This window comes from Equus caballus, chromosome 18 (genome assembly GCF_041296265.1).
Source record: "Equus caballus isolate H_3958 breed thoroughbred chromosome 18, TB-T2T, whole genome shotgun sequence".
NCBI lineage: Eukaryota > Metazoa > Chordata > Mammalia > Perissodactyla > Equidae > Equus > Equus caballus.
The window spans coordinates 11,541,750-11,562,572 of record NC_091701.1 but is presented as its reverse complement, the minus strand read 5'-3'; the positions used below and the strand labels follow the sequence as shown (position 1 = coordinate 11,562,572).

The following is a 20,823-nucleotide window of genomic DNA, read 5'->3' as shown; positions in this document are numbered from 1 at the left end:
CCTCTACTTTATATGTGGGATGCATACCACAGCGTGGCTTGCCAAGCAGTGCCATGTCGGCACCCAGGAATCAAACCAGCGAACCCCAGGCCACCAAAGTGGAATGTGAAGACTTAATCGCTGCGCCACCGGGCCGGCCACTCACCTATTATTTCTTTGAACAAGCTTTCTGCTCCTTTCTTCCTCTCTTCTCCCTCTGGAATACCTGTAATACTTATGTTGCATTTCTTAGTTGACTCGGATATTCCTCTGAGAATTTCTTCATTCCTTTTTAGCCATAGTTCCCTCTTCCTCCGTTGGAAGCATTTCTGTATTGCTGTCCTCCAAATTGCTAATTGTGTCCTCCCTTAATATCAACTCAGTTATTCAAGGACTCCAGCTTTTGCTTTATTTTATTCTTTGTGTTTTTCATCTCAAACATTTCTGATTGGTTTTTCTTTGTAGTTTCAATTTCTTTTTTTTCTAATTGAGTTAATGATAGGTTACAATCTTGTGAAGTTTCGGTTTTACATTATTGTCTGTCAGTTGTGTTGTAGGTGCACCCCTTCACCCTTTGTTCCCAACCCCACCCCACCTTTCCCCTGGTAGCCACTAATCTGTTTTCTTTCTCTACATTTTTAAATTTCTCATATGAGTGGAGTCATACAGAGATTGTCCTTTTCTGTCTGGCTTATTTCGCTGAACATTATTCTCTCAAGGTCCATCCATGTTGTTGCAAATGGGACGATTTTGTTCTTTTTTATGCCTGAGTATTATTCCATTGTATCTATATACCACACCTTCTTTATCCAGTCATCTGTTGATGGGCACTTAGGTTGCTTCCGCATCTTGGGTATTGTAAATAATGCTGCAGTGAACATTGCGGTGGATGGGACTTCTGGAATTGCTGACTTCAAGCTCTTTGGATAGATACCCAGTAGTGTGATAGCTGGATCGTATGCTAGTTCTATTTTTAATTTTTTGAGAAATCTCCATACTGTTTTCCCTAGTCGCTGCACCAGTTTGCATTCCCACCAGGAGTGCATGAGGGTTCCTTTTTCTCCACAACCTCTCCAACATTTGTTACTATTTGTTTTAGTTATTTTTGCCATTCTAATGGGTGTAAGGTGATATCTTACTGTAGTTTTGATTTGCATTTCCCTCATGATCGGCGATGATGAACATCTTTTCGTGTGCCTGTTGGCCATCGTATATCTTCTTGGAGAAATGTCTGTTCATGTCTCCTGCCCATTTTTTGATCAGATTGTTTGATTTTTTGTTGTTGAGTTGTGTGAGTTCTTTATATATTATGGATATTAAGCCTTTGTCGGATATATTACTTGCAAATATTTTTTCCTAGTTAGTGTGTTATTTTTTTCATTCAATCCTGTTTTCCTTTGCCTTGAAGAAGCTCTTTAGTCTGATGAAGTCCCATTTGTTTATTCTATTGTTTCCCTTGTCTGAGAAGACATGGTGTCTGAAAATATCCTTTTAATACTGATGTGAAAGAGTGTACTGCCTACATTTTCTTCTAGGAGCCTTATGGTCTCAGGTCTCAGCTTTAGGTCTTTGATCCATTTTGAGTTTATTTTGGTGAATGGTGAAAAAGAATGGTCAATTTTCATTCTTTTACATGTGGCTTTCCAGTTTTCCCAGCACCATTTGTTGAAAAGACTTTCTTTTCTCCATTGTATACCCTCAGGTCCTTTGTCGAAGATTAGCTGTCCATAGATGTGTGGTTTTATTTCTGGGCTTTCAATTCTGTTCCATTGATCTGTACACCTGTTTTTGTCCCAGTACCATTCTGTTTTGATTACTGCAGCTTTGTAGTATGTTTTGAAGTCAGGGATTGTGACGCCTCCAGCATTGTTGTTTTTTCTCAGGATTGCTTTAGCAATTCAGGGTCTTTTGTTGCCCCATATGGATTTTAGGATTCTTTGTTCTATTTCTGTAAGAATGTCATTGGGATTCTGATTGGGATGGCGTTCAATCTGTAGATTACTTTAGGTAGAATGGATACTTTAACTATGTTTATTCTTCCAATCCATGTACATGGAATGTCTTTCCATCTCTTTATGTCGTCATCCATTTCTTTCAGGAAAGCCTTGTAGTTTTTGTTGTATAGGTCTTTCACTTCCTTAGTTGAATTTACCCAGAGGTGTTTTATTCTTTTTGTTGCGATTGTGAATGGTATTGTGTTCTTGAGTTCTTCTTCTGTTAGCTCATTATTAGAGTATAGAAATCCTACTGATTTATTTAAATTGATTTTATACCCTGCAAGTTTGCTGTGGTTGTTGATTACTTCTAAAAGTTTTCCAATGGATTCTTTGGGGTTTTCTATATATAAGATTATGTTGTCTGAAAACAGCAAGAGTTTCACTTCTTCCCTCCCTATTTGGATTCCTTTTATTCTTTTTTCTTGCCTAATTGCTCTGGCCAAAATCCCCAGCACTATGTTGGATATGAGTGGTGATAGAGGCCATCCTTGTCTCGTTCCTGTTTTCAGGGGGATTGTGCTCAGTTTTTGCCCATTGAGTATGATATTGGCTGTTGGGTTGTCATATGTAGCTTTTATTATGTTGATGTAGTTCTCTTTTATGCCCATTTTGTTCAGTTTTTATCATAAATGGCTGTTGGATCTTGTCAGATGCTTTCTCTGCATCTATTGAGATGATCATGTGGTTTTTATTCCCCAGTTTGTTGATGTGGTGTATCACATTGCTTGATTTGTGGATGTTGAACCATCCCTGTGTCCCTGGTATGAATCCCACTTGATCATGATGTGTGATCTTTTTGATGAATTGCTGATTTCGGATTGTCAAAATTTTGTTGAGAATTTTTGCATTTATGTTCATCAGTGATATTGGCCTGTAGTTCTCCTTTTACATGCTGTCCTTGTCAGGCTTTGGTATCAGCATGATTTTGGCCTCGTAGAACGTGTTAGGAAGTGTTCCATCGTGCCTAATTTTTTGGAATAGCTTGAAAAGGATAGGTATTAAATCCTCTCTGAAAGTTTGGTAGAATTCCCCAGGAAAGCCATCTGGTCCTGGGGTTTCATTCTTTGGGATGCTTTTGATTGCTGTTTCAATCTCTTTCCTTATGATTGGTCTGTTCAAATTGTCTGCTTCTTCTTGAGTGAGCTTTGGGAGATTGTAGGAGTCTAAGTATTTATCCATTTCCTCTAGGTTATCCATTTTTTTGGCATGTGGTTTTTCGTAGAATTCTCTTGTATTCCGTTGTATTTCTGCGGAGTCTGTTGTTATTTCTTCTGTTTCATTTCTGATTTTGTTTATTTGAGCTTTGTCTTTTATTCATTGTAAGTCTGGCTAGGGGTTTTTCAGTTTTATTTATTTTCTCAAAGAACCAGCTGTTTGCTTCATTGATCCTTTCTACTGCCTTTTTTTGTCTCAATGGCATGTATTTCTGCTCTGATTTTTATTATTTCTCTCCTACTGCTGACTTTGGGCTTTGTTTGTTCTTCTTTCTCTAATACAGTTAGGTGTAGTTTAAGATTGATTATTTGAGATTTTTCTTGTTTGTTAAGATGTGCCTGTATTGTGATTAATTTTCCTCTTAATACAGCTTTTGCTGTATCCCATATGAGTTGGTATGGCATGTTATCACTTTAATTTGTCTCCAGAAATTTTTTTATTTCTTCTTTAATTTCTTCAACGATCCATTGCTTGTTCAATAGCATATTGTTTAGTCTCCACATCTTTGTCCCTTTCTCAGCTTTTTTCTTGTAATTAATTTCTAGCTTTATAGCATTATGATCGGAAAAGACGCGTGTTATTATTTCAATTTTTTTAAATTTGTAGAGGCTTGCCTTGTTTCCCAACATATGGTCTATCCTTGAGAATGTTCCACGTGCACGTGAGAGGAACGTGTATTCTCCTGTTTTTGGATGGAATGTTCTATATATGTCTATTAAGTCCAACTGTTTTAGCTTTTCGTTAGCTCCACTGTTTCTTTGTTGGTTGTCTGCGTGGATGATCTGTCCATTGATATGAGTGGGGTGTTGAGGTCCCCTCCTGTTATTGTGTTAATTTTGATATCTTCTTTTAGGTTTGTTAATAGTTGCTTTATGAACTTTGGTGCTCCTGTGTTGGGTGCATAGATATTTATAAGCATTATTTCTTCTTGATGAAGTGTCCCTTTGATCATTATATATTGGCTCTCTACGTCTCTCTTTACCTGCCTTATTGAAGTCTGTTTTGTGTGCTATAAGCATTGTGACACCTACTTTCTTTTGTTTGCTATTAGCTTGGAGTATTGTCTTCCACCCCTTCACTCTGAGCCTGTGTTTGTCCTTGGAGGTTAGGTGTGTTTGCTGGAGGCAACAAATTGTTGGATCTTGTTCTTTAATCCATTTTGCCACTCTGTGTCTTTTTATTGGAGAGTTCAATCTGTTTTCGTTGAGGGTGAGTCTTGATGCATGAGCGCTTAATGCTGTCATTCTGTTGCTCGTTTTCCTGTGTTTCCTTTGTTTCTTGTCCTGTGTGTTTTAGCCTAGCCATTGACTTCTGCAATTTTTTATGCTGGGTTTCTTAGATTTTTTTCCTTATTTTATGTTTTGTGTCTCTGTCCTGTTTTTTAGTTTAGTGGCTACCCTACGTTTGTATTCAGAATCTCATGTATAACACAGTCCATTTTCTAGTCTACTTAGCCTAGACTGATTCAGTCCCTTTTCTCCTTCACCCCTACGTTATTATTTTCATCCCTTAGTCCAACTGTGTTGTGAGTTTGTGGTTAGAATGATAAGATTGTTTTTGCTTTAGTGATTTACTTCCCTTTATCCTAATGCTATAGTTGAATATTTGCTATCCTGTTCTGATTCTGTTTATCTCACTACTCTTTGTTTTGTGACCCCTTTCTCCCTTTTTTCTTTTTTCAGGTATGAGAGCCCTCTTAAGGATTTCTTGAAGTGGAGGTCTTGTGGCTATGAAGTCCCTTAGCTTTTGTCTGTCTGTAAAAGATTTAATTTCTCCCCCATATCTGAAGGATGTTTTTGCTGGATAGAGTATTCTTGGCTGAAGATTTTTATCCTTTAGAGTTTTGAATATGTCATTTCAATCTCTTCTAGCTTGTAAGATTTCTGTAGAGAAATCTGCTGAAAGTTTGATAGGAGTTCCTTTGTAGGTTATTTTCTTCTGCCTTGCTCCCTTGAGTATTCTTTCTTTCTCATTCGTTCTTGCCACTTTTACTACTATATGCCTAGCAGTAGGTCTTTTTACATTGACAAATCTAGGCGATCTGAAAGCTTACTCCACACACATTTCTCTCCCAATCCCTAGAGTTGGGAAGTTTTCTTCTGTTAGTTCGTTGAGCACACTGTCTGCTCCATTTTCCTTTTCCATGCCCTCAGGAATTCTGAATATTCTTAAGTGGCATTTTCTCATTGAGTCCGCTATTTCTCGGAGATTTTCTTTAGTTTTTTAAGTTCTTAGTTGTCTTTCTTCCTCTGGAGCCTTTCAGCCTGTCTATCTTCAATTATGCTAATTTGCTCCTCTGTGGTGTCTACGCGGGCATTCAGGGAATCTGTATTCTGTCTTATCTGATCCATTGTACTTTTAATCTCTAGTATTTTTGATTGATTGTTTTTTATAGTTTCAATCTCTTTTGCGAAGTAACTGCAGAACTTGTTGACTTGTTTCTCTATATTTCCTCTTATCTCATTGAGCTTTTTTGACGATAGCTATTCTGAATTCATTGTCACTTAGTTTACCTATTTGCAAGTCCTCAGGACATACTTTTGTGTTGTTTATTGTTTTCATTTTGGACTGGAGCTTTTGTAAATTGCTGAAGGTTAGAAGAGTGGTTTTTGCTCATGATGCTATTATTCGGTTTCAGTTACAGCCTGTCACCACTAGATGGGGGTCGAGAGCCGTGTGTTCTGAGCCCTCTGCCTTCAGCCATGATGGCGGTGCCCAGTGGGTGTTGGGGGAGGGGGTCACTTTCTCTCGTGCGCAGACCTGGATTCCGGTCAGCTCTTGCTCTGTGGTTTCCCAGGGCCCTGGCTTGATGGGGTTCCCCCACGCGAAAGCTTTCCCCCGTTAGAGGGTTTCAGCTGCACGGGCGGTAGGAGTCCTGGATCCTGCGGACCTGTGGCCCCTCCCACGCTCCTTCCCTCACCTGCCTCAGCGTTCCCAGTCTCTAGGGGAGGGAGCGAAGTTCTCTCTTAACCTGTTCCAGCTTCCCCGAGGGCGGCTCCAGCCTTTCCGCCCTCTGTCGTTCAGCTCCTATGGGTCCCTGATGATTTCTGTTATTAGGAGTTTTTTTTGGTTGCAAAGCAGTTGCTATTTTTGGTTGTAATTTGGAGGGGAGAGAGTCCCGGGTGAGCTCAATGCGCCATGTTGCTGACGTCACCAGTTTCAATTTCTTTTGTAAAGAATTGTCTCTGTTCATTAATTTTATGCCTGATTTCATTGAACTGTCTGAGTTTTCTTGTTGGTCGTTGAGTTTTTTTTATGACAGCTATTTTGAATTCTCTGTCATTTAGATTGTAAATTTTTGTGCCTGCAGGATTGTTTTCTGGGTGCTTGCAATTCTCCTTCTGGTTTGGAGTATTATACATTCCCATATTATTTGATGGGGTTGATTTGTGCCTTTGCATATTGGTAGTACCTTGTTGCAGATTCCACTTGCTGCCACTGGGAGGGGGGCAGGACCTGTGTATTCTGAGCCCACTGTGACCTCTGGCAGGTGTGCCTGTCCTTTGGAATCTGTGCTGACAGGGCCCATATGCAATTGCCCTTATGCAATAGCTGCAGCTTTGCTAACATATGCAGAGATGCTCTCTTGGGGTTCCCTTGCTCTGGCCGACCGGCTGAGCTGGTACACCAGGCAAGGGTAGGGGAGCTTTCTTTCACATGCCGGATCACAGGGGTGTTCTCATTCTGCCCTTGCTGTCTGCCCTCCCGGGGTGTTGGTTTGATGAAGACACCCCCACAGTAGCTTGCTTAGCCTTTTCTGTGTGGAGCTTTTCCACAGCTGAGTGGCACTTTGGAGAGGTAAGGTGTTCCTGTGGAGAGCTGCCCCTCCCCCTTCTCCACTCAGAGCCTGGCATGGTCCCTGCCCTTGGTCGCTGCCATTAGGGGAGGGAGATGATATCCCCTTACCTCCTTCCACTGCCTCCCAGAGCATCCAGCTCCTCCACCTGCAGAGACATGGCTGCATGGGCCTCTCAGATGTCTGTTGTGTTGTGTGACTGTTCTCTGTTGATTTATGAATGTCCTTTTCATTGTACCTTAGAGGGGATAGTCTAAGGGAAGTGCTCACTCTACCATGACGATGACATCAGTCTATCTCCAGTTTTAAAGGAGAACAAAGCTGAAATTTCAGAGAAGTGTATGACTTTGAGCATGTTAGTACATAAATGGCAGAGAAAATATTTTCAATTCAGATTTCTGTGATGCTGAAGCATCTTTTTTTCCCCCTCCTATTCTGCATAGCCTCTGACTACCTGAAAACAGTCTGAAATTCAAAGTAGCAGGAATTAGGGTTGGTACAGGTGGTAGTTGAAGAATTGGATCTGACTTACTGCTTCTGAAGTGTGTGTAAAGTTAAGAAGAGGGTCATTGACAGAGTCTGCAACAGCCATCATTTAATGGTTAAAGGCTCTCAGAAGTGAAGAAGTCAGTGAAGAAGACTGAATGGTGGTGAGAGAGAGAGGAGAGTCTAGTTGTGTGGTAGAAGCTGATGAAGGAAGGAGTTTCAGGGAGGTGTCAGGTGTTGCTGAAAGACGTAACAAAAGTGCTTTGAATTTGACTATTGGAAAGTTATTGATGACCTTAGCAAGTTGGTTTTCAAGTGTGTTCAGGCAGGCCACCTGTGTCAGAGTCAAATGAGACAGTGATTAAGAATATCAATTCCCCAGGTGTCATCTCACACCTTATAGATTCTTAAGACTGTGAGTGAGGAAAGGGGAGGTGGTCACATGGGAAATCTGCTTAAATGCTGCTGTGGTTATTCTGAGGTATGCTAAATTTGAGATTTATTGTTTTAGCAGAAGAGTTACAGTAGAGAGGTGTGATAGGAAACTAAATTGAGGAAACTAGACGTACAGTGGATATAGACTAGACAATTCTAGGAAATTTGGTCATAAAGGGAAGAAGGAAGATCTCTTGGGTCATGGAAGAATAGGGGACAGAATCAAGAAGTGTATCTTTTTTTTCTTTTTTGAAGTTTATATACATCTTAACATTTTGGGGGTTAAGAGAAAGAAACTATAGTGGTGTTTTGAAAGATGAGTAAGTGAAACTATGTAGCAACATCTATTATCAAAGAAATGTCCAGAATGAACTTTGATAGGTGTCTGGGCTAGCTCCCTGCCCCCATTTCAAATGATTGCCATCTGATGATGGGTCTTTGGAGTAATTCTGGGGTCATTGTTAATCTTATTTATTTTTTGTATTTTTTAAAGACTGGCACCTGAGTTAACATCTTTTGCCATTCTTCTTTATTTTTTTTCTTCTCCCACAAAGCCCCCCAGTACATAGCTTATTTTTATTACTAGTTAAACTTATATGTTGCCTTTTGTTAAACAATTGTTAATTAAGAGCTTTTCTCATTTTTATAAAGTCATGTATTTTAAGTGTATTCTTGTTTATAGACAAGTCACCAGCAATAAAATTAGAGATTATATCCAGAATTGGAGGTGACTTCACAAGGAAGCATTTAGACCATCCAGGGTCAATTTAATGTATTCTTTGAGTACCAGCCAGGCACTAGGCACTGTGCTTGGCAGTGGAACTTACAGAATGAACAAGACATGATCTTTATCCTCAAGGAGATTATACTTCTTTCTTTGGAGAAACTTAAAATCTGTTAGACAGTTAAGAATTGTGTACAAGTTAATCATAGTTAACTGTATGTTAGTGTATAGCTAAAATAGGTACAGATAGGTCCTAATTAATAAGTGTAGCAGAATATATTATCAGAACATTCAGACTTCTCGAGTATTTTTAAAATTTATTTAAATTTTATTTCTTTTTTTAAATTGGTAATATAGCTACTTGGTTGAAATTTCAAAATAATATGAAAAGTATATATATTGAGACGTCTCAGTATGACTCATCTCTGTCTATCCCTCCCTTCCTTGCTCTCTATAGGTAACCACTTTTATTTTTTGTATATCTTACCAGTATTTATGCAAATAGAAACAAAATATAAATACAGATTACTGTTCCCCCCCGCCTCTCTGTGTAGCAGGTAGCATATTGTATTAATTTTCTTTTAAAGATTTTTTTCTTTTTCCTTTTTCTCCCCAAAGCCCCCCAGTACATAGTTGTATATTTTTCGTTGTGGGTCTATCTAGTTCTGGCATGTGGATGAGTGGTGCCATGTCTGTGCCCAGGATCTGAACTGGTGAAACCCTGAGCTGCCAAAGTGGAGCGCGTTAACTTAACCACTCGGCCACGGGGCCAGCCCCATATGTTATTTTTTATGTGATAATTTTTAAGTTTAGAATGTCCCTTGGAGATCCTTTGACTTCAATATGCAGAAAGCTCCCCCTTTTTTCTTTCTTTCTTTTTGTATATAGTGACATCTTCTATTGTGTGGATATACTATTAGAGTAACTAATTCTGCTTATTTAAACTTTTACTCTACTTCAGTTTTTTAGGCAATTTTATTTGTGTAACCCATTTACTTTCTTCTCTTCTGTACGAACTACTGCTCCCGTGAGACATTTTGCATTAACGACCTGCCTTACTTTCTTCACCTAAGTCCTCTGACGCCTAGTAGGATAAGCCTTTCAGACTTTGTGGCCAAGCAGAAGACTTCATTATTTGCATAGCTTAGGTGAGAAATGGAAGAAAAAGAGAAAGGGATGAAACTAATATTTGTTGAACTCTACTGGATGTTTTAAGGTGTGCTATCTCATTTTTTCTCCCAGCAACCCTGTGGAGTAGGTAGTGTTAACCCCTTCTTATAGATGAAGAAGGTCAGGCTCAAAAAGCTGAGTTGTCCAGACTTTCACAGCTAGAAAATGGCAGATTCAGGTTGTGAAAGTAGGTTAATTTGAGTTGGAAATCTGTGTCTTTGCTGCTGCTGTCCTATTTTCTGTCTATTTTTGAATTCCTGGACTCTGGTCTTGAGCTGGAGCTCTCTACTGTCTGCTGTAAGCCTTTGATCAAGAACCATGAGATCAGACGTGTTTCCCTATTGTGCTTTTCCCGATTGCTGGGATACTGCTTGCTCATCTGACCTCTGCAACTAAGGCCCCGTTTGCTTGGATCACAGCCTGTCGCCTGCTTCTATCGGCTGTGGATTCCACTTTCTCACTGCCTGTCTGGATCACCTCTCATCATCACCATTGAGTTTCCCTTTCTCCCCTGATTTTCCCTGTTGTAGCCCTAGCACCACCTGAGCTTCAGTTTGGCAATATGAAGCTTGGACAAAGCTTCTGAAACTTTTGGGGATGATTTAAATGAAAAAGCTCATTATGTCTCATCTGGACTTTTACAATACTTTCCTTAAAGTGCATTCTGCCCTTGTTCTTGCCCTTTTCAGTCCTCCTCTGCACTGTAGCCAGTGACTTAACATGGACATCCAATCACATTACACTCCTGGTCAGAACATTTTATTGCCTCTCCATCCGCCTGTAAGATAAAATCTAAACTCAGGTTCTGTCCCTGTCTACCTCTCCAAACCTCACTCCTGGTAGTCCCTGGTATGCACAGTGCCTCACATGGAATGTGTGCCAATTAATAATGACTATACTCTGAGTGAATAGAATGAATGACTTTTCCAAGGAAATTAAAATTATTTGGGAAATGTCAGTTTTTAAAGTAATTGTTGGTGTTCTTTTTGTCTGTTTCTTTTTTAGATATTTCTTATTGTGTGGGTGTAAAATATTTTCACAAACTCCAAGGATTTCTAAATTGCTTTATTTACATTGGAATTTTAAAAATCTCTGTACTTGGTTGATTTTCATTTCCATCTTTTCTTACCTTTTCCCGCCCAAGACACACTGTGATCAGTTACGGTGGCTTACTGTAGAAGCTACTGGGGAAATGGGAAAATCTTCACTGGGAAGGATTTTGTGATTTGGAAAAGTTCTCCCAGGTGATTCTGATATTGTGACCCACCTTGCAAGTGGCTGTTTTATGTTTTTTGGTCTGTGCTAGCATAATTGTTTACGGAATAATTGTGTAGGTCAGCAGTTCCTTATATGGGGTTCTAAGATCCCCAAGCGTGGAAGCACAGACACTCCATGGAGGCAGGGGCTTTTATCTTGTTTTGTTAGTTGATGTGTTTGTGTTGCTTCTCCCTATCTAGCTCGTTATGAGATATGTTGAAGGAGGGAAGAATTAGGGAGAAGTAAAGAGGAACACTTGTCTTACTATCTAACATATAGACACTGATTTGAGACTTTTATTTTTTAAAAACTTCACACATTTTTATTGATGAAATAAAAATATAATAATTGAATATAATATTTTGTTGTATTGGTCTACTAATGAGAAGAATGGAATTCTTTTTTATGGGCTAACATTTCACTTAAGTGGCGTTCAAAGTTAGTGTTCCCTGTCATGAGATCAATTGCCAACGGTCGTTGTAAAAACCATTCTTAACTCGTGGCCAAAAAACAGACAGCAGATTTGGCCTATGGGCCAAGGTTTGCTGACCCCTGGAGTATGCCACTGATGCCCAGATTACTGCACCTGCTCCACAGTACAGTCGCAGATGTCTTTCCAACTTTGTTGCTGTTCCCCTGATAGATTTTTTCCATCCAACTGGATTACTGGTGTTTCTTGGACATTCTCAGGTTTCTGAGGCATTTAATAATCAGTACTCTGTTGTAATTCTAGTATAACTAGAATATTTTAATAAAAGCATAATATGTGTTTTCGAATTTTTCCTAAAGTCAGGTTTGAATATTTAGGGAGGTAGTACCTAATATGACGATAATAACTGCTGACACACATTAGGTACTTTTAAGTGTCAAGCACTGTGCTAAGGTCTTCTCATGTATTATCTCATTTAATCCTCAGATCAACTCATGTGGTAGGCGAGGAAACTGAGGCACAGAGTGGTTTAATAACTGTCCAACATCGTAAAGGTGGTAAGGATTTTTACCTTAAAACAGTCTGATTCCTGAGCCACAGTCTTAACTATTGAGCAGTATTACTTCCCATGTATACTAAGAGTTTGTATTTCTTTAGTTTTGGCCTCTGCCAAGCCCCTTCTCTTCTTTTAATCAAACTTTGTGAAAGACTGATAATCAGTTCTTTGCAACAGATGTAAGGACTCCTGCAAATAGGTATGAGGTAATAGGATTGGATGGATATTATGAGCCGATATAAAGTCATTGGCTCTCCTGCTATTTAGACTTTAAATCACAGTAAGAGATACGTTTTACATCATGCTCTCGAAAGCTTCTATTTTATTCTGTTCTATTTTGTTAAAAAAAAAGTATTGGTTTTGATCCAGTAAGTTGATTTCATAGCCACTGGATCTCCACCTGTGGTTTAGAACATTTTGTTAAACATTTAGGTGCTATAAACTCTTATTTTTTTTGTGTTCAGTTACAAAGAAAACTGCTTATATGAAACACTTGCTTTCTAAAAGAAGGGTAAAAACTCTAGAAGCCAGCATTCTTTTTTTTCATGTAAAAAATGCTGTACACTAAACCCTTAACTGAAAGAAAATAATTTTTGCTGAAGAAGAAAGGAGCACTGAAGCCTGAATGAGGACACGTCCGCTCCACGGCTTGCCCTCTTGGACAGGAAGAAATAGAACGTCTTCATTAGCCAGTGGCACTTAGGAAACATCAGCTTTCCTGTTGGAATCTCATATAGAAGAGACTAAAGAACAGAAATTTAGAAAGTAGAAGGGAGAGAGTGAAAGAACTAGCGGCTGCTGAAGTTGTTTTTCATGTTTAGGCAGTGATCTGCAGACAGGAGAAAGTGACAGTAGTTCTTTGACTCACTAAACCAGTTTGTTTCACTCTGTTTTAGTATATTATTTGACTGAATTATTTAAAATCTCTTTCTCCAGCTAGATGTGAGCTCCTTGAGGGCGGCGATCTAGATGTGTCCCTATTTATAGCTGTAGCCCCTAGTACTGTGTCTAGCCACTAGGGGCTGCTGACATGTTTACATGAATAAAAAGTGTAGTGAAGGCACAGACTGTAATTCTTTGTGGGCCTTAGTGGGTAAATAAATTTGATGCAAGAAATGGTTCTAATTAGAGTCCTGTGTTTAGTCTATAGTTTATAATGATTATCAAATTTATATTGATATTGTAATTCAGCATTCTTACCAGGTCAGTAACCGTTGAATAGAGGACATAAAAAGGACATTTGAAAAAGGCCACCTGTACATCAGTGAGTTGGCGGTGAAGGTCCAGTGCTGTGTATTCATGTCTTAGATGATTGATTTGTCCATGACTTTCTGGGGTAGTTTTTGGTTGTCGTATACTATTTCTTAAGTAAAAAGCTTCTTGTATAAGTTACTGCATAATAACTACTAGACAGATGTGTTTGGTATATTAAATATAGAGAGAGAGTTTTTAGAGCAAAAGTGTTGCTACATTTGATTTTTTTTCCTTCTACAGTATCAGCTTTATAGCTCATAGTTTTGATAGTGCTGTCTGAGGAGAATTTGGCCCATTCAGTTTTATATTGCCAAGTTCGGTTCAGAAGGGTTGAGGAGCCTTCACTGAATATAGTCTAATAGCAACAAGCTACGTTTTTCAGTCCAGTATCTTACACTACCAGCATTTTAATTTATAGTCGCATCCAAGGCATTGTATAATAAATTAAGATTTTAGTGGAGCATGTGGTTTGTTTGAGAACATTCCGTTTAAAATAAGTGGTAGAGGAGTGTCAGTTATCCAGAAAACTTTGTGAGTGGTTAATTGCTTGATGATTTTGGGTAACAAAAGTTTTATTGTATCTGCTTTGTTAAGAATAAAAACAGAATTTGGAAGGAATATTTTTTTTAGCTCTTTCCTCACAATTTTTTATTTTGAAAAATTTCAAACCTATGAGTATATTGAACACCTTGTGCCCTTCATATATGTTTACCAATTGCTAACATTTTGCTACTTTATCTCTCTCTGTGTGTATACTTTAAAAATTCCTGAACTATTTGAAGATTGCAGACACCGTGATCCTAACACTTTACCCCTAAATACTTCAGCAGGCAAACATGCGTCTTTTAGGAATAAACACATTCTCCTGTGTAACCACATGATCACACTCTGGAAATTTAGCAGTGACACAGTACTGTAATCTGACATACAGTGCATATGCCAGTTTCTCCAGTTGTCCAAACAAGTTCTTTATACCATTTTTTGATCCATGATTGGATCAAGGACTACCCATTGCATATGGCTGTTAGGTCTTTTTTAACCTCCAGCACTTCCCCAGCCTTATTCTATAACTTCTTCTTCCCCCTTCTTCCTCATCCGCCTCACATTTTTGAAGAATCCAGGCCAGTTGTTTTGTAGAATGTCCCTCAATTTGGATTTATCTGATTATTTTAGTTTATTCATAATTAGACTCAGGTTAAACTTTTTCTTTTTTTTTTTTTGAGGAAGATTGGCCCTGAGCTAAGGTCTGTGCCCTTCTTCCTCTATTTTATATATGAGATGCCTGCCACAGCATGGCTTGATAAGCAGTGCGTAAGTCTGCGCCCGGGATCTGAACAGGTGAACCCTGGGCTGCTGAAGTGGAGCACACGAACTTAACCGCTATGCTACCAGTCAGGCCCCAAGGTTAAACATTTTTGGGAGGAATACTACATAGGTGTTGTGTTCATTGTCTATAACATTATGGTGTCTAATTGGTGATGTTAAATCTGATCATTTGGTTAAGGCGAGATTTGACAGATTTCTCCATTTTAAAGATAGCTTTTCCTCTGTGATTAGTAAGTCATCTGTGGGATGATACTTTGAAATTATGTGTGTATCTTGTTCTATAACAAACTTTCACCCAGTGATTTTAGCATTCATTAATGATTCTTGTCTGAATCAGTTATGGTAGTTGTCCAATGGCAATTTTTTATTTCTCCTATCCTTCTACATTTATCATTTGACATTGTTCTATGAAGAAGAGTTATTCCTCTCCCTCACTTAAATAGTATCAGGTTACATCTAGAGATTCTTGTTTTATTCAGAATGTTATCTATTCTTGTTATTATTTGTTTTGAAACTTTAACTGTCTCATTTGGCTGGTGGGAGCCCCTTTAAACTACCTCTCATGCTCTTGAACTTGTTCCCATGAGATATTGAGGACTTCTTTACTTACCGGCACAAGATAATTAGCCCGACCTTGTATTTTCCTTGCCCCAGCTCTGGAATCAGCCATGTCTCTAAGGAGTCCTCATTCCTTTTAGTGTGGAATATAGGGCATGAGGTATGTTCAGTGTTATTGGAGTATTTTTGCCTCTAGGTCCTAATAGTGGACAGAGATAGCAAATATATATTTTTCTAAAAAATGAGATCATAGCAGTATCTCTAATTCTAGTCTAACTCTATGACCTTCTACCCTGCCATATCTGACCTCCTGTCTCTTATAGTGAGACCCTTGGTTCCCAACAACTTTAACATATTTATTCATTTGTTCAATCACGTGATATACACAAAATAGTTTTGGAATGCTGCATCATACCACTTCCAACAGAAAACTTACTAAGTAAAAGTTCAGGTTGTTTTTACATTTCTTTTGATTTTATCCTTACACTATATCCTGCTGTGGTTATATACTCATGAGCAGGTGTCAGCAGACTGGTCTGCTGGTCAAATGTGACTTGCCACTTGTTTTTGTATGACCCATGAACTGAGACTGACTTTTACGTGTTTTTTTTTTTTTTTTTTTTTGCTGAAGTAGAGCTAACATTAGCCCTGAGCTAACATCTGTTGCCAGTCTTCCTCTTTTTGCTTAAGGAAGATTTGCCCTGAGCTAACATTTGTGCTAGTCTTCCTGTATTTTGTATGTGGGTTGCTGCCTCAGCCTGGTGGCCAAGGAGTGACGTAGTTCCACACCTGGGAACCAAACCCAGGCCGCCAAAGCAGAGTGCGCCAAACTTAACCACTAGGCCCTGGGGCCAGCCCTTGATTTTTACATTTTTAAATGAAATTTGAATTTCAGTATCCGTAGTTTTATTGGAACACAGCCACACTCGTTCATTTACATTTTGTTTATGGCTGCTTTTGTGCTACAGAGGAAGAATTGAGTAATACGATACAGAGATTGTATGGCCCGTAACACCTAAACTATCTTCTGTCTGGCTCCTTTCACAAAAAGTTTGTCAACCCTAGTCAAGAATATTGTGTTCAACAGTTGCTAGGATCATTTTTTTCCTGTGTGGTTGTGTTTGATTACAGTTAACTGTTTGATTTACAGTTAATTTGTTTATTCCATTTTAGAGAGAAAGGGAATTGTTAAAAATTGGAAATTAGAGAGGAATTCCAAGATGGCGCCGTGAGTAGTCCTCTTTGTCTCTCGCCCTTCGAGTCTACAATTATTTGGACACTTATCGCTTGACAAAGGATATCCAGACAGCATCTCAGGACGCCTGAGACACCCACGCGACTATACATCGGAAGGCGGACGGACTTTCCTCCGGGAGGATGTGGAAATAGGTGAAAACTCTCCGACCCCGACGGGCAGCCTAGTACCCGCAAGCGGCTTTCTTCCAACGGACGCCCCCAGAGGATCCACACACATCTAGGGCAGGAGCGAGAACACAACAGAGGAGCGACGGTGGAAACAGGTGACCAGAACCCTACCTAAACCCCCCGCAATTACTCCTAAACGCAGAGGGAAACTTTGGAGTTGCACACCTGAGCCCGCGGGGAGAGTCTCTCCCCGCCATTGGCGGGGAGACCCGGCCTGGTGCTCGGGGCGCCCGGAGGGTCCCAGAGAGAGACACGGAGGGCACGGAGGTCTCCCAGCTGCCGTTGCCCGCCCCGTGGGACTAGGGATTGCCGGAGATCTCGGAGAGGACCGGGGCGGGGGAACTTTCAAAGGCGGGTCTGGCGACCCGGTGGGGAAGCGCCGGAGCTCCGCCAGGCAGCAGACAAAACTCTCTGTCTCCCGGTAGCAGAGGGGCCACGCTGAGCACTCAGGGCTCCCGGCAGAGGCCCGGAGAGAAGCCCAGAGGGCGGGGCGACCCCCAGCTGCCGTTGCCAGCCCCGGGGGACTAGGGATTGCCGGAGATCTCGGAGAGGACCGGGGCGGGGGAACTTTCAAAGGCCGGATCGGCGACCCGGAGGGGAAGTGCCGGAGCTCCCCCAGGCAGCAGACAAAACTCTCTGTCTCCCGGTAGCAGAGGGGCCACGCTGAGCACTCAGGGCTCCCGGCAGAGGCCCGGAGAGAAGCCCAGAGGGCGGGGCGACCCCCAGCTGCCGTTGCCCGCCCCGTGGGACTAGGGATTGCCGGAGATCTCGGAGAGGACCGGGGCGGGGGAACTTTCAAAGGCGGGTCCGGCGACCCGGAGGGGAAGCGCCGGAGCTCCGCCCGGGCAGCAGACAAAACTCTCTGTCTGCCATTAGCAGAGGGGCCACGCCCAGCATTCAGGGCTCCCGGCAGAGGCTCGGACAGAAGCCCAGAGGGCGGGGCGTCCCCCAGCTGCCGTTGCCCGCCCCGTGGGATTAGGGATTGCCGGAGATCTCGGAGAGGACCGGGGCGGGGGAACTTTCAAAGGCGGGTCCGGCGACCCGGAGGGGAAGCGCCGGAGCTCCGCCAGGCAGCAGACAAAACTCTCTGTCTGCCGGTAGCAGAGGGGCCACGCCCAGCATTCAGGGCTCCCGGCAGAGGCTCGGACAGAAGCCCAGAGGGCGGGGCGTCCCCCAGCTGCCGTTGCCCGCCCCGTGGGACTAGGGATTGCCGGAGATCTCGGAGAGGACCGGGGCGGGGGAACTTTCAAAGGCGGGTCCGGCGACCCGGAGGGGAAGCGCCGGAGCTCCGCCAGGCAGCAGACAAAACTCTCTGTCTGCCGGTAGCAGAGGGGCCACGCCCAGCATTCAGGGCTCCCGGCAGAGGCTCGGACAGAAGCCCAGAGGGCGGGGCGACCCCCAGCTGCCGTTGCCCACCCGGTGAGGCTAGGGATTGCCGGAGATCTCGGAGAGGACTGGGGCTGGAGAGAGTTCCAGAGACCCAGCTTAGTAGCCTAGGGGGAAACCCTACAGGCTCACAGAAGCCTTAGGGAAAGCCTCTGCACAGCACCAGTAGAAGGCACCCAGCCGCCAGCCACAAGGCTGGAAGACCCCAGGGCAAAAGCAGCATAGCTAGGTGTACTAACCACAGACTGTAGAAGATGCCAATAGCTCTCCTGCGACCCATAGAGGACAAGTGAGATTTGGTGGGTGCCGACAGCAACCGAGCGACAAATAAAAGTGATCCCACCCCTGGCCGCTGGAAAAGCCCATAACACCGTTGCAGACCCCAAGGAGAGAGCGCATCTAGGTGGGCAACAACAGTAGGCACCTGCAGCCTGAAGCCCCCCGTGACGGCCCCCACGGCAGAGGAGGGAATCCAAAGGGCCACTGTGGCTACGAAGAGGGGCCCAGGCCCAGTTAGCAACTACGGACAGGGTTCCTGGTTGGTGAAGTATAAACAGCTGCTCCCCCCACCGCAGCAGCTGAAACAAGTGAAAGGAGCAACTAAACTCTATTTCCATGCGGAGGCACAAATCAACATCATCAAGCAATATGAAAAAATACATTAAATCTCCAGAACAGAAAGAAAGTAACAAATACACAGAAAACAATCCCAAAGAAAATGAGATATATAACCTAAATGATGATGACTTCAAAACAGCCATCATTAAAATACTCACTGAGTTAAGAGAGAATTCTGACCGACAACTCAACGAGTTCAGGAGCTATGTCACAAAAGAGTTTGATACGATAAAGAAGAACCAAACAGAAATACTGGAAATGAAGAACACAATAGAGGAGATTAAGAAAAATCTAGATGCTCTGAACAGTAGGGCCGATAATATGGAGGAAAGAATTAGCAATTTGGAAGATGGCAATATAGAATTGTTGCAGGCAGAGGAGGAGAGAGAAGCAAGACTTAAAAGAAATGAAGAAACTCTCCGAGAATTATCAGACACAATTAGGAGATGCAACGTAAGGATTATAGGTATACCAGAGGGAGAAGAGAAGGAGAAAGGGGCAGAAAACCTATTCAAAGAAATAATGGCTGAGAACTTCCCAAATCTGGTGAGGGAGATGGATCTTCAGGTGACAGAAGCCAATAGATCTCCAAACTTTATCAATGCAAGAAGACCAACTCCACGGCATATAGTAGTGAAGCTAGCAAAAGTCAACGACAAGGAGAAAATATTAAGGACAGCCAGGCAAAAGAAACTAACCTACAAAGGAACCCCCATCAGGCTATCAGCAGATTTCTCAGCAGAAACTCTACAGGCTAGAAGAGAGTGGAATGATATATTCAAAAATCTGAAGGACAAAAACCTACAGCCGAGAATTCTCTACCCAGCGAAAATATCCTTCAAATACGATGGAGAAATAAAAACTTTCCCAGATAAACAAAAATTAAGGGAGTTCATTGCCACAAAACCTCCTCTCCAGGAAATCCTCAGGAAAACCCTCATTCCTGAAAAATCCAAAAAAGGAAAGGGGCTACAAAACCAAGAGCAGAGGAGATAAGTAGAAGGACAACAACAGAGAGTAGCAGCTCTACATCAGAACAGATTAAACCATGGGACGAGAAACAAAGGAAACTGAAGAAAACCGGAAAACAAGACACAAAATGGTAGTGGTAGGTCCCCACGTCTCAATAATCACTCTAAATGTAAACGGATTGAACTCCCCAATCAAAAGACACAGAGTGGCAGGATGGATCAAAGAACAAGATCCAACAATATGCTGCCTCCAGGAAACACACCTCAGCCCCAAAGACAAACACAGACTCAGAGTGAAGGGATGGAGAACAATACTCCAAGCTAATAATGAACAAAAGAAAGCAGGTGTCGCTATACTAATATCAGACAAGGTAGATTTCAAAGCAAAACAGATAAAGAAAGACAAAGAGGGACAGTATATAATGATAAAAGGGACTCTCCACCAAGAAGACATAACACTTATAAATATATACGCACCCAACACAGGAGCACCAAAATTTGTAAAGCAACTCTTAATAGAACTAAAAGAAGACATCAACAACAATACAATAATAGTAGGGGACCTCAACACACCATTAACACCAATGGACAGAACATCCAGACAGAAAATCAACAAGGAAATAATAGAATTAAATGAAAAATTAGACCAGATGGACTTAATAGATATATATAGAACACTTCATCCAAAAACAGCAGGTTACACATTCTTCTCAAGTGCACATGGAACATTCTCAAGGATTGACCATATTTTGGGAACCAAAGCAAACATCAATAAATACAAGAGAGTTGAAATAATATCAAGCATCTTTTCTGATCATAACGCTATTAAACTAGAAATCAACTACAAGAAAAAAGCAGAGAAAGGTGCAAAAATGTGGAGACTAAACAACACGCTTCTCAACAAACAATGGATCATTGAAGAAATTAAAGAAAAAATCAAATATTATCTGGAGACAAATGAAAATGAGAACACGACATACCAAATCATTTGGGATGCAGCAAAAGCAGTCCTAAGAGGGAAATTCATCGCAATACAGGCTCACCTCACTAAACAAGAAAAAGCTCACGTAAGCAACCTCAAACGACACCTAACAGAACTAGAAAAAGAAGAACAAACAAAGCCCAGAGTCAGTAGAAGGAGGGAAATAATAAAAATAAGAGCAGAAATAAACGATATTGAAACAAAAAAGACAATAGAAAGGATCAATGAAACAACGAGTTGGTTCTTCGAAAGAATTAA

General features: G+C 41.3%; 1 protein-coding gene across 5 annotated transcripts in view; it reads left to right on the top strand.

Moving 5' to 3' along the window:
- The window catches only part of PTPN4 (protein tyrosine phosphatase non-receptor type 4), a 220,415-nt gene that overhangs the window by 12,792 nt on the left and 186,800 nt on the right, over positions 1–20,823 (top strand). Inside the window, exon 1 of one of the 5 annotated variants that reach the window (XM_070241777.1) lies at positions 16,357–16,703. The exons of 3 other annotated variants lie outside the window; for them this stretch is intronic. The gene's annotated coding sequence lies outside the window, so the exon portion shown is untranslated. Of the gene's footprint in view, positions 1–16,356; positions 16,704–20,823 lie in introns of those variants that run through there. One more of the 5 variants, XM_070241776.1, reaches the window with a different exon arrangement.